General features: G+C 34.8%; 1 protein-coding gene across 5 annotated transcripts in view; it reads left to right on the forward strand.

Annotated features, from left to right (window-relative positions):
• Positions 1-1,935: 1,935 nt before the first annotated feature.
• The window catches only part of LOC138936079 (uncharacterized), a 37,814-nt gene continuing 24,959 nt past the window's right edge, over positions 1,936-14,790 (forward strand). The window contains exons 1-2 of one of the 5 annotated variants that reach the window (XM_070301365.1): positions 1,936-2,010; positions 2,102-2,183. The gene's annotated coding sequence lies outside the window, so the exon portion shown is untranslated. Of the gene's footprint in view, positions 2,184-5,610; positions 5,818-8,581; positions 8,636-14,790 lie in introns of those variants that run through there. The other 4 variants (XM_070301196.1, XM_070301282.1, XM_070301452.1 and 1 more) reach the window with 4 other exon arrangements.

Raw genomic sequence — 14,790 nt, forward strand, 5'->3', positions numbered from 1 at the left:
TTATAAATTAAGTTGTGTACAACAAACGTTCTTTTCAGTCTCTTTTTATATAATTAATGAAACAAAATTTATTGTCAGAACACTCAAATATATTTTTCTAATTTTTTGTTACGTTTACACGAGAACGTGCAACATAAGTCAGATAATGCGCTACTGTTTCCATAACTATTTCATATTCCATAGATCGTTTTATTCACTCGTGTGCATCGACCTATCAGTAAATGATTCTGCTATTTCTACAAAGCTAATAAAAAAGTCTATTCGGTATTTTTCGCCCTGCAAACAGCTGCTTTCGTACCATCTAATTATTGCAATAGACAAGATCAATGATTGGCAGAAAATTGAAATTATTTTGTTATTTCATACATAATAAAATGAGATAATTTTTATCGAAGATAAAAATGTAATAAATTTTTAATAAAATCACCAATTGTGCATGAAACATGTTAAAATATTTATAATTTATTTTGCATAAAGCAAATGTTATATTTTTCCCTCTCAAAGAACCAAGCCAAGAAACGACGCTTTGTTAAGTACGAGCGGAAGGAAGCAATGAAAGAGAGTAAAGAGAAAAAAAAGAGAAGGAAATACGAAGAATTTGAAAGTCTTCGTCTTACCTTCTTCAAACACAACCGAGCACGAAAGCGAAGTGGAAGAATGAAAAGAAGACGAGAGAATTATTAACGCATACGGCGTTGTTCACCGATGTGCATCGAGGTGTCCGCCGAAGCACTAGCTTTCCTTTCCCCCGATATCCCTCTCGTAACCCTTTCTTTGACGATTCCTAACGACGAGACATAAGGCGTTACGTCGTGAATTCCTGCAGATCTTCTTGTCCTGACTGATTGAATACAAGAACTCATTGCCGGAAGGGCAACGCGAGCAATAAACGCATTTACATAATAAGTGCTTCTATTTGTCGTAATCGAAAAAGCTACGTTCGAGATTTATCCATTCTTAAATTTATCATTAATTCTTTGGCTGCAAAAATCTTATATGCATAATAGAATTAAAAATTTTGTAATAAAATATATTTTTAAGTAAATAATCAATTAAAACGTCTCATTGCTATAATTTATAATATCATTATTTTATATCGCTTTTTATTGCAACATAAAGATAGTAAGTTTACATAAAATCTAATATTTTTATGTTTTTATTTCATTCGCTAGAGAGAAATTTTGGAGAAAACAATTTTATATGCTATGCAGCCAAAAATTTAACTCACGCACGTGCGATTTGAATATTAATTTTTTCACATTTAATAATTAATCTTATTGTATAAGAGAATTATGTGTGGGAATCTCGTGACCGATCTCTCGTGTCTGTTTCTAAATTATTAATTGTTTCATGACTACGAATAAATTTAATTTAAGTTTAATAAAATTTGAATTTAGCAGGAATATTAAATGACTTTTTAATTTACTAATATGTGTGCATTTTTGTATACAATAAAATAATAAATGTCTATCCGGATATTTATTTAATATCCTAGAATATTTTAGAAAATCTCTCGTCTAAATATGTATTATTCCTCTAGACTAGCAAAAAAATTAAACTGATTCTAATAAACGTTGATATCAGCTCTCTCATACGGGTAGATAAACAGGTACCAATACACCTTGCTTCAGACTCCCCTCATTCCATCAGGTGCACCCATCGAGCGAGGTGCTGCCACCTGAGCAGGTACATTTGCAGGTATAAAGGTAGACACACACACACACACACACAAATACACACAACACACACATACAGCAGCAACCCGCGAAAAGAAGCGAGTCCATGGAAAGAGGGTTGTCGGTCGTTCCTCTCCCACTTTTCCCTCTTGTCAATCGGTAGAGGGGCCCCGATGCGCAGGCGCAAAGACCCATGGGTCCTTTACACCGAGAGCGAACGGTCGGGGCCGGACTACAGAGACCCAAAGTCCGTTTCTATCGTAAGGGAAGAACGTGCTGGTCTCATCGGCGTCTCCGAGCTATACATGATTTTTGTTATAAGCTGGCCTTTCTTGTGAGTTCTCGTTTCGATTTTCCATTTTTTTTTTCTTTTTATCATACTTTGATCGTGAGTGAAACGTGCGGAAATTTTGGAATTTCGACAGACGTCGCATAAATTACCAGCGACGAGAGAGATTACTCATTTACCGGTGTACACTGTGCCATGAGGATCTAGGAACGGTCAGGGTAAGTTACCCAAAAGAGATTCTTTTCTCTTGACCTTAAAAAGCATAGATGCTATTATTACATAATTTTTAAGAAACTTAATTTCTTTCAAAAAAATACGCTTTAATTAAGATAAGTTATATTTGATATACTTAAGTATAAGGGACAGAGAAAAAGAAGGAGTGAAATAAGTCTTATAAATTTTCAATAAATTGATTTTTTTTTCTTAATATGCTCCTTAGAATTGTGAAAATGATATTGAGTTTAAAAAAACGATGATAATATCATATATCGAATAAATACAGAATTAAAACACAAAAATATTAAAAATCTTTGATTTGTCTTTCAAGAGAAATTTTATGTACTTTTCACGAGGTTGCGAGAATTAATAAATGCAGACTCTAACAAGTTAGAATAAATTTAAATTACATAACAAATCCATTAAAATAATTATAAATTGCCTATAGCTATGGCACTTTTATGACATACGTCTGTCGATGCCATTCACTTTTTATGAAGAGTGGGCTGACGAAATAGGATGTCGAAAGATGAGTATGCTAAAATGTTAGCTATTGATTTATGTAATAATTAATATTGAATCTGTAATAAATTTGTTTACGAAATTTATCTATCAATATAAAATGAAAAATTCTTCTCCAGATATTTTCATTTTAAAGGCAACGTTGAGCTTATCTCTTCATTTAAGTTACCGTCTAAAGTTAATGGCAAGAATATAATGATTTTCGCGTAATTGCCATCCTGCGAAATAACATTTACATTAATATTTACCCAACACGCGAAAGCGCAGCGCGATTCCCGTCTTGCAGCAGCGGTAGATATAACGAAGCGGAGCACTGACCGGTGATTTGAATGCGCAGAGCAGTGCGAGAGCTTACGATTCATAAACACTCTTTATTTGCTACCCGGTAGCAGAAATACAATACACACATACGATCATAAACATCGTCACAATTCTTAGATATGTTCGCTTTACGATGTTTATACGATACATACGCCATATTTACAATCAATAATAATCCGCCATGATTTTTCTGACAAAAAAATTGTTTTGGATCTAAACTTTTATATCGGAAAAATAAATTTTCATTTTCACAAAAATCAAATAATAAATGAAGAAAATTATAAATTATTTACTTCATCGTAGACCTGCCATTTCTCGCCTGATGTTTTCTCTGGACCATCTCTTCCTTTTTTTTTTTTCTCGTTGGTTCTTTATTGCTCGTTCGTTGTACTCACACGATTATCACTCGCAAAAACGTGATTAATTAATTGCGTATGTATTAATTCTCAGAATACGCGCATAGCGTTTTATTTAATATTTTAAACACTGTGATCGCATTTTATTTTATATTGTATCGGAAAAATTGCCGTTATACAAAGCTACGATCCGTTGGTGGTTATTCGTTCGGGCGAGACTCGAACGAGACGGCATATGTCGTATGATGTTTCTTGAAACGCACTTACTCTTTACGATTGTTACAAGTAGTGATTATTAATCCGTGTAATTAATTAGTTTTCACGATTACTGCCTCTTAACTAGATGTTAAATCGCATAATATCGCGTAGTCATTTATTTATCGAAACGTGTGTATTTTATATGATTTATCATTCGTTGAAAATCAAATCTTCGTAAAGCGATGGCACATTCTTGCATTCTGCAGATATCCATCTTTAATTTTAACGCATATACCTATTCATTTGTGTTATATAATGAGAGATAATAAAATTGCGAAATATAAAATTATCGAATGAATCAAATAAAATGCTATTCATTAGCAAGCATTGTGAGAATAGCATTGTGTGAATTCGACCGCGAGATTTGTCAGTGCCGAGCAAAGCTCGTAGCTTCGTGTAACCATGATTTTTGCATTGCAATATAAAGTGCGTGTTGTTGTCGGGAGTGCTGAATAAAGTACTGATAATTAGTGAGCGTAAAATGGTTATTATCCGTATTTTCGTGAATGAATACCGTGTGAGTGCCAGGAGATGAAAAAGCAGCAAAGAACAAACAGAAGAAAAGGAAACGCGAAAAGGCATCAACGACGACGCTATTAGAGACAAATATGAAGTGAGTGATTTGTAACATTGTTAATATATTACTTGTTACTTGTGAGAAAAAATTTATAAGAATTATAAAAAATTCTACTTCTTACATTGTAAAAAAAAAAAAAAAAAAAAAAAAATCATGACGTCTAGAAAATCACCACGAACGCCGAACACAATCTCATTCGAACCGCCATAAAACGTAAACTAAAAACGATAGCGTCATGCTCGTGGTGTGAGAAAATTGCTAAAGAAGCCCACTACGCGATGCCACAAAGCAGATGGCCCCACGTCATTGCATTCGGGCGGTTTTTTTTTTTAAGTTTGATTTTTTTATGGACATCCCTTGTATAATACACTTAATAAAGCATCTTTAATATTAATCGAATAAAATCGTTCGGCTATTCTGCGCGTGATTTATAATCGGCAGATGGTTAGAATATTTGAAATTGTGAGTCCAAGCATGTGCGAGAAGGGAAGATTAGGACGAGCAGAGACGAATGAATGGACGGACGAACGTACCTACGTACGTGTACGTTGTCGGAGATCAAATCATGTTAGTCTAATGTTGGGAACGAATATGCTCGTACGTGGGTGGTTATATCCATGCTAGAATCTTGACTCGAGCATATCCCGTGATTCCTTGCGCCACGAAAGGATTCCCGCAAGAATTTAACATTTCACGAATAAGAGAGAGAATATAAATCACGCGCTATTAATTAAAAAAATAATAAAAAAATAATTAATTATCTACGTTAGTAATTAATTTAGCTGCGTTATATGAGCTAAAATGATTGTAGCTTCAACATTTTGTCAAATGCAATGGACGAAAAAAATGGAGTTTTAAGCATGATTACATTTTTCAATCTTTAATACGATAATATAAAACTGTAAAGTAAGATATAAATTTCTAGCGTTTTTGAGATAACAAAAAAAAATTTGTTCTTTCCAATAACTAGAGAAAAGTTGATATCTTTGAGATTTTAATTATTTCTTATGAAATATGCTCAGAGTAGAATCATTAATTTATTTGTCGATAAGAAATGGATTAATAGTTTTCTTTCGTGAAAAATTTATCTCAAACATATTAGCGCGAAAATATATTATTTTCATCATCATCATATCTATCGACGCGAAGAGTTTGATTAATCTTTTTCCTTTTTCTCTTTCTCTCTCTCTCTCTTATAAAATCCACGTAAACAAGACGCGAAAATAAGCGTCACGCTGAACAGATCGCCGATCGTGCGAACTACGGTCGCGCGATTAATCTCAATTTCTTACATCGCGGTCCCATTATCCCCCCTTCGGGATATCAAAATGTAAAGTGAGCGAGCAGACGGAATTAATCACTCGATAAAAGCACGCGACGAAGTAGAATTCGAGGTTCACCGCGTCGAGGAGAGACGGGCGAGCCGCGGCTTGTCAAAGTGAACCGCGGGTCTCGATCGCTCGATCCACGTGTATTTTGCATATGTGGTTCCTGTCTGGTTACGGACCGCACGATCGGAGAACGCTCGCGAGACACGACCATGGAGAGATTCGGAACCCCGTCTCGAAGGAGGTACCCTCTCTGTATTTGTGCAGGATTCGTGTATGTAAATGTGCTTATGTATATACCGCGTACGCATATGTATATGTGCGAGAGAGAGAGAGAGAGAGAGAGAATGTGCGTCGTCACAAAATGTAGTCGAACCGGCTGCGGCTCTGACGAATTTCTTCCTCCTGGATCGCGTTCGAATTACGGTTGTAAAGCGCATGCCACGGTAAAAGTTTTATGCCTCGCGGTTACGGAGACTTTGCGAGCTTTCTTCGTAGTCGAAAGCAGTGAGCGTTTTTTTTTTTCCAGTACGACTCGATATGTATTAATATTAGATTAAGCAAAATGAAATTGCCAGATTTTGACTCTCGAGGAAACGATCGAACATGCGCGGATGTAAGATAAACGATGTAATTAAATGTATCTTAACAAGATCGCGAGAGATAGAATTTATTTAGATGTCTCTTGGATTAATAGAAGTATTAAGGAGAAATCGCGAAAAAATCGGAATTCTATATAATTTTCAATTATTTAAAATAAATCGATTTTAACCCCTAAAATTATTTCATTTATACATATCACAGAATTAAATTTTTGTAATGGACTTTATAATTTTATACACATGTGTTATATTGATAAATATTTTTTTTCTCGTAAAAAATACTACTCCTACACATATGTGATATAATTAAAAGAACAAAAACAGATATGTCCAAAATAAAAATTGTTGACATTTCTATATAATTGAATACACGTGAAATATTTGTTTCAATTACCCCCCACCCCCCACCCCACCCCCTCCCCCCCGTACGAGTTTTATAAAACATTCTTAAGATATGGGTCATGAGTGAACCAGCATCTGCCGGCAATGAATTAAACACATGCACATACATACGTTTAACGGCAATAACAAATTTTCGCATAGTGCTCTCTTTCTCCTTCTGTCATTCTCCTTTTGTCACGTTTCTAATAAACTTAAGAAGACATAATTAGTATTTTATCTACGCATTCATTTTAACTGCTCTTGCGTGCACACGTTGGGCTATTTCGACAACATCTCTCGACATCGACAAAGGTAAGAGTCGACGAGAGAAAGAAAGAGAAAGACTCGCGTAAAAATGGCGTACAGTCATTGCACTAGATTTAAGATCCACGAGTCGTGCGTTTCTGCCACCATCGAATGTCGCTGAACAATGGATGCTGACATCACGAGGCTGCACCTGTAACTGCATATGTATGTGCATCAAGATGAGCACCATCGTTTCGTGAATCGCAAATGTTTCGCAAACATTGTTTCGTGGCTCTTGAACCGCAAGTGGCATAACGTATATAACATGGGACCCCAACATCTTTATTTCGGTATAATTATATAGGATTATTTGCATATTGTTTGTATGAGACTTAAATGATACCGATAATTTGATGTTTGTTCAATAATTGAGGAATCCGAAGAAAATTTAATGTTATCGATTAAAATCGTAGATTGATTTCAATTAATTAATTCAAATGAATTGATTAATTCAGTTAATTAATTTATTATCACGATTGATGATGCGACCGCTGTCATTTTATTAGAAGGTAAAGATATATTTTAATATTATTTAAAAGTCTATTAAAAAAAGACGTTATTTTCTTTCGGAAATCTAACTTTAAAATAAATGCTCACGTTTCACTTGTATTTATTCATTTATACATGACAGTTCATCGTCGCAAGGGACTCCATAAATTTGACATGGAATGCGTTGCTTACGATATAATCGTGAAATATCATGTCGTAAATTTCAATAAATTATCGCAGCAATGATAAATCATATAATACATCTTCGCAAGTTTTTCATCTCATTCCCGCGCGCGTATCTCCGTTGCCGTTCAAAAAAAGTATCGCGATGGGACAACGCGGTCCATTTTTTCCGGGCTCCCCTTGGCTGGACTTTCACCATTTAAAATTCGTCTGGCTCACCTGACCGAGACTCATCGTTCGTTCGGCCGGCCCTTCTCAAGACCGGATCGGGAGAGAAGGAGGTCTCGGCTAAATATCTTATTACTTTTGAATTAACATATCGGTACCGTGATAACTGGACTTTTTCTTGCCGCGGTTCTCTGTCAGCAACTCTGCGAAACGTTGTTAGGATATATAGGTCATCACCTCGCGGCGATCTCTATTTTGGAAGAAAACGAGCTCGAGAGCGAGATACATTGCAAGTCCGCCGATAACAGTGCGTTCGAGTGAAATTAATTTAATTGGCTGTCGTAGACGTAACATACGTTCGTGTATGACTCTCGTGTCTCTCTCTCTCTCTCTCTCTTTTTTTTTCTCAGTGAAGTGTAGCCTGTCTACGCTTTCGCGGGTTAATAGTCAACCGAGTGACTGTGTATATATCGTAGATTTCTAATATTTGAATGGTCCACAGAGTGATATTTGCAAATCCGCTTCATTGAAAGTGAACAAAATTAAACCGTCTTTCTCGTTCTCCTTCTCTCTCGTGCTCGCCGTTTGAATGGCGCTCGGTGAAAATCCACGATGATTCTTCTTAATCGAAGAGTCTCGCGTGCACATGCGTGCATATGACAGGTGTCTCTCTCTCGTTCGAGTCTCTATTCGCGCGATCGATCGGATCGACGATCGATCTTCGTGATTAAAAATTTCTATGCGGCGGGGGAAAAAACTCACCGTACGTAGCAAACAATTATAAAAATCAATCGCGAATATACACATACATATTGTACGTACACGAGCATATCGAGAGACTTCTCCCACTTTGATCGCTCGCTCGCTCCCTTGGCCGGACAGCTTTCATTTGAGTTTCTACCCGTGCACGTTAGACTTTCGACGAGGGTCTACGACTTCTCAATAGACGTCCCAACGTACTTGGTTAGTATAGTAATTGATAGTTCGTCACGATCGCTATTCGCACGGATAATATTCTTATCGCGTCGATAATTTTACCCGCGCGCCGCTTCGCTGACTGCGCTTTTATCCGTTCCAGTGTTTTGACAAAATAATAAAGACAGTGCCGACTGCAAATGATAAGAAAAAGGCTATCCATATAAAAGAATCGTTGCTATCATTAAATTTATGAAACGTAATATTTAAGTTGAAAAGCGTGGCAAATTGAGCGGAAAAAAAAAACGGTCTTGTATCTTATATCGAGACAATTTCTTCGCTGGAACTAATACTTGTTGTGTTTATAGTTTTTAAAATAAGAGAAAAAGAAAAAATGGAAAGAAAAATAGAAGAGCGGGACCAAGTCATTAATTATACGAAAGACAAAATTTTTTTAAATTATTTCTACGAATTTTTTATTCTCTCGCTATTAGATGAAAAAGTCCAATATATCAAGCAAGATTTCGGAGAGTTGAAGTGGTTAATACATGTTAATAGTGCTATCGACTTTTTCGATCAGCTGTTTCGGCTGATTTGTAAGAGCCATCAACCGGTGATTCGCGAGACAAACTTTTGCTTATCGTGTTACAACCAACCGGTCGTTTTCCGTTCACCGTTCTCCAAATGGCACCGGCGACAGTTAAACCTGTTACGTCAAATCGCCGATTACAGTCGCGCCAAACGGCGGAATGTATTCGAGGATCTAATCCCTTCCTCTTCCCTCGCGACACTATTCTCATCCGAACGAACAGAGATATGCAACGCATCACACGCATCTGCATATACATTCGCATGTCGGCTGTAACTGGGTTACAGACGATATACAAAAGAATTGAGGTATACGCGCATCGTCCTTGATGGACGAAGACAAGTACCGTTTCGAACGACGGATAAAATTGGACGATCAAGCGCACAAATGATCGTTCTGTTTTTTTTTCTTTTTACGCGAGAAAATTTTCGAACGACGAAGATGGACGAATAGAAGGAATCTGCGATCATCTTGATAATTAAATTATTAAGAAAAATAATTTTATCAAAGATCTGTTTTAAAGAGATTAGAAAGCAATTCACTTAAGAAATTACTTAAATTAAAATGGACGGACGTGGCAATTGATGTTGCAATGGGAAAGACGCATTTCATAAATCAAGCGAGCGCATGAACGGTCGCTTGAAATGAAAAATACTAAACTTTATGTCGACGATTGGCCGATTACACGGTCCGCGATCATTTTGATCGATGCCGATGCGATGATGCCCGCTACGTTTCCTGTTATTTTCCACCTCCGCTACCGTCCGAGAAATGCGATTCACTCGATCGGCCATTCAATAAATAATTAGGTTAACGCGATGGAATCGTCATCGTCGGCCGATCGAGGAAAACGGCCTTGATGATGTTGCACAGACGTCCTAAAGGACGTTTCTCCGGCTTTCTCCGAATGTACTTTTAACCGATTGACCGATCGATCGTTCGATCGTTCATTAACAATTGATTTTCTGTTATACATGCAGTATTTATTCTACTATTTTTCTTCGCACGATAAATCATTTTTCCGTAAACATCAATTCAACGAATGAAGACATTTGTTATCGGGCGTAATAGTCATTTAACAAGCAATACAACGTCTACTAAAATAGTTGCTCCTTGAGAATATAAAAAGACTTGTCTTTCATTCATCATTGCGTTAAGAATAAATCACTTTACATAAGTCCCATGTTGAAATTGCGTGTAAGCTCGTAGGAGGAACACAATGAAAATGATGTTAAATGAATTCAATGATGCTATAAATATTGATATCGGCACTTTAAAGAAAAAATACACGTCATACGAAGAAAGTTATATAATAAAAAAAATTATACTATTTAATATACCCGTGCTTTATATATACACACAGACAATATGCATATAAAATTATATAATATTTATAATATTTATTAGAAAGAGAAAACAAGCTACAAAAAGGAAAAAAGAGAGAGAGAAGTAAAATGTAAATAAATGGTAAATAAAAATGCTATTTCACATTTATAAAAATAATTACGAAAGAGGGGTATTGAAATTAATACAATATATTATGATAAAAAATTAATTACTTTGATATATTATTAACTGTTAATCTCCGAATAAATTATAGATCTTTTCTTCTATGATATTTAAATATTCTTTTCCAGATGTTCAAAAGAATTGTGCAAACATGCAATTCGACCACATGTCTCCTGTCAAAAAACATTTCTATATAACCGGACATTAGAATTCCTATTTCTTGTCTGGTAAGACGAAATTGAGAATCATCCGAACGATCGGTCAACCGCATTAATTAGGCTAACCTTTTCGCGGTGGAGGCATCGTCATATAGTTATGCGAATCGAGTCGTCCTTGACGTTGCCTCGCCGAGATTTCTTAAAGACTGAGTTAGGCTTTCTAGCTAGCTATAAGTCATTCTGTATTCCTGACAACCGCGAAGACCGACTATTTCTGAGTAGTTTCGAATCAGTATTTTTTTTTTTTTTTTTTTTTGGGTCATATATCTTTTTTTCTCTTTTTTTGTAACATATATACTCGTTACACAAAATGATATTATACGTCATAAATATCGACGTTTTCGTGTGCTCTTTTAACTCAATACATTCAGTATCTACCCTATATATGAACGTTATTTCAGTCACATATTAAAGTTTCACTCACTCGTTGATGTCGGTTGATTAGTTCAATTAGTCGTTATGATATACAGCGCGATATTTTTCGCGAAAATTTATGCAAATTTACGTTCAACTGACAAGGGAATTATTTTGCGAGTTTTAAATCCGGCTCGCAAACCGTCTCTATGATAATAAATTGTATTTTATTATTACAAATTGTAAGTTTATTAATTAATTGTTTTCATTCTGAATTAAATATCGAGAGATCAAGATCTTTTTAATAATTGAAATTTCTAAAATTCGAGAAAATTATACATTATATACTGATAAATTATTTATAAATATTCTTTATTATTTAAGCTCTTAAATAATATATTATTTTCTTCCGCAATTGAGACTATATAATTAATTAAATCTCTACAAAAAATTTACCATCTCTTTCAGAAAGAATCTCTCTTTTTTATTAAAAAAAATATCTATACTAGAATGCTCGAAAAAAATGTTATCATGCAGGTAGCATGATATTCATGGTGTAAGATTTTTATGTAACATTTCTTTTCAAATTTGCACGTCAGTTATGGATTAAGTCGTACCCACAGTGTATATAACGGAATATATCATTAGGATGATTAAATGTATTTAAAGTACATATATTATTTTCTGTCATTTGAAACAAATTCTAAATCGGTTTTAATTCTACCGAAAATCTGTATAACTCCGATTGCGTGCTAAAAATCGCTCCTAGAATGAAAAGAAAAGGTATTGAAAATTCTTTAAAAAAGAATGCCGTGGAAAAACGGTACAATGTTACTTGCATTATCTTTATACGACATATAACGGTAATTGCCCGCATATATACATACACTTCGAATAGATTTTGTACCGTTCGTTGACGGAAACCGGACTATTTCCGACACACCTACTTATTCGAATCGTGTAACCGAGCAACGTCCTCCGTGTCGTCCTTCGCGGACACATTTCTCTGACAGACATACAATCATTTTCGAAACTGAAGAAAATCTATAGGTTTTAACACAACTGATAATCTCCAATATTTTATAAAATTATGATAAATTCTTGATCCTAAATTGCTCTTTAATTTACTCTACCAAATTTTTATCGAAGAATCTATCAACATAATTGGACATCCCAGATACTCGATGTCGGAGATGCAAGAAACAGAAGCAGAAATACGGAAAGCAATGGCACGCGCGATTACCCGATATAGCCAGAGTGTGAGGCTTGAGATTTCTAAAATACCGATCGCATATGGGTACATACAATATAATACGCACGACCTGGCGACACTTTCACTTGCTGCCAATGTCCGATCGGCTCCAGCAATGTTGTGCCGACTCAGAGAGTTGGCGTTACAGTTTCGTTTCACTGATCAGGGAATCCAGTCTCTTGATCCGCGAAATCCGGTTGCGCGAACAATGGCGATCTCCCATACGATCGAATTCGAGGGAATGTGCGCAATAAATGATAAAAATCTTGCCTATAGAAAGGCAACTTGTCTATAGAAAGCATAGAAATGTAAAATACGAGAGGAGTTTGAAAAAATTTTACGTATCACTGCGATTAAGCAGGCATAATTTTAAAAAATCCTGATGATATTTTGAATAAAAAAATAATCTCAAAAAATAGAGTTCTTAATTTTTTTTCATTTTGAACTTTTTATATTTGATCGAAAGGGATTATAAAAATGATTTTAAGAAAGAAAGAATATTATTGGATGAATTTAATTAAGCACACATGTATCTCGTTTCTTTGAAAATTACGAGAATATATAAAATTCATTGATATAAAACCAACATTACAATTATAAAATCGACATAGGTATATGACACACAATTTAATGTATTCAATATAATGTTGTAATGTATGTTTGTTAATAACGCAAGGCAAATTACTATAGATAGCTTGGTAAAATCTTGAAACTATTTCTATCTATCTTATATTTCCGTTTCGTTTATATTTAGGAATTTTTATTTTATTAACCGCAAACACATACGAGCGATTAAATAATGAGGAAATGTTTCTAACCGACAATTTGGGCAACCGTGTTAATGACGTTACGGCTGAGATAGCAAATTATCAATTTGCGCGAGATTAATGATGCTAAATCCAATGACTCGCTATAACAAGCCGCGTTAGTTTCACCTTAGACGGCCGAGTTTCGCAAACCGATGATATTTCGTAATCCATACTGTGGCCGTATGTTATAACGCAAATAAAGTCTTTCAATTCGATCGGTGGCGTTAACTAAACGGCAAACATCTGATCGTCGCAACATGTGATCTTGTTGAGTGACAAGCAATGACTGTCTCATTCTCGTTACTCCGATCTCAAATCATCGCGACGAAGATCGACACTGAAGTTATACGTGCTCGGAACAAAATAAAATCAACACGAATTGTACCTGCAACCGATTCGAAGTATAATATCTTGAAACACATTCCATATACGTAAATATCTGAGAAAAAAACACACTAGGAATTTTTCCCACGTCCTTCGGCGACAGAAGTGTGAGCGTTCTTATGGCTATCAAATGGAAATACGCGATGATGATTCAGAGTTATCAACCGAAAAGATTTTTATTTTATCCGATCGCATTAATTATGCAACAATTTTTGAAGGCCAAATAAAAAATCAATGAATCTGTAAAATTATTAGAATATTTAATTATTTATAGAATATGCTATATTTGCAAATTGATGCGAAGAATATTTTTGAATCACGACGTAGTTCTGTTTCAAGAAACATGACTCGAAGGATTTTGCGGAATTTCCAAAGATGAAATCGTTGAAACTTTATTCAGAACACGCAGCTCGAGGCTTATTGATTACAAATAGATTGGTCATATTTAAATTTTATTGAGAAACACGTATTCGCGCAACCTATTATTCCACCAATATGCGTTATTCGGTTTCATTTACGTAACATATGCTTTGAAAGAAGAAGGCAGAGGCCCTCAAGGTTACAGAAAAGATGTTTCCTAAAACTATTTATTTTTTCTACCTGCTCTAAGACGTGACAGAAACAGCATCCTTCTCAGACGATCCAGCAGCTATTGTTTGGTCATTTATTCATTAAAACTTATTTACTCCACGTGGTAAAAAAGATAATTTTGATAGAGATTAGTATGATAGCATTGCACATAATATAATTTACCTTAAGGTAACAAAGATCAAGATTAGAATATTTAAATTAAAACAAAAATATTGAATTAAAGCTAAAATAAAGATATTATAACAATTTTTATCAAACTCAAATGTAGGGAAATACATAAAAAAGAAATTTTTTTTTTCATCAAAAAATTATTCAAAATAAAAGTGCACAATCTCTTGTGGAAAGAAAATTGATTTTGAATATATATAGACATCTCTCATACAAATATACTTTACGTTGATTTATTATGATGAAGTGATTTATATCTCATAAAAGAATTATTCAGATTACATTTTCAAGTATTTACAATTTACATTTTTTTCCATTTCCAAGGAAAA

Source organism: Polyergus mexicanus, unplaced genomic scaffold (genome assembly GCF_030449975.1).
Source record: "Polyergus mexicanus isolate NDT 795.1 unplaced genomic scaffold, iyPolMexi1.0 SCAF_1, whole genome shotgun sequence".
In the NCBI taxonomy this organism is placed as follows: domain Eukaryota; kingdom Metazoa; phylum Arthropoda; class Insecta; order Hymenoptera; family Formicidae; genus Polyergus; species Polyergus mexicanus.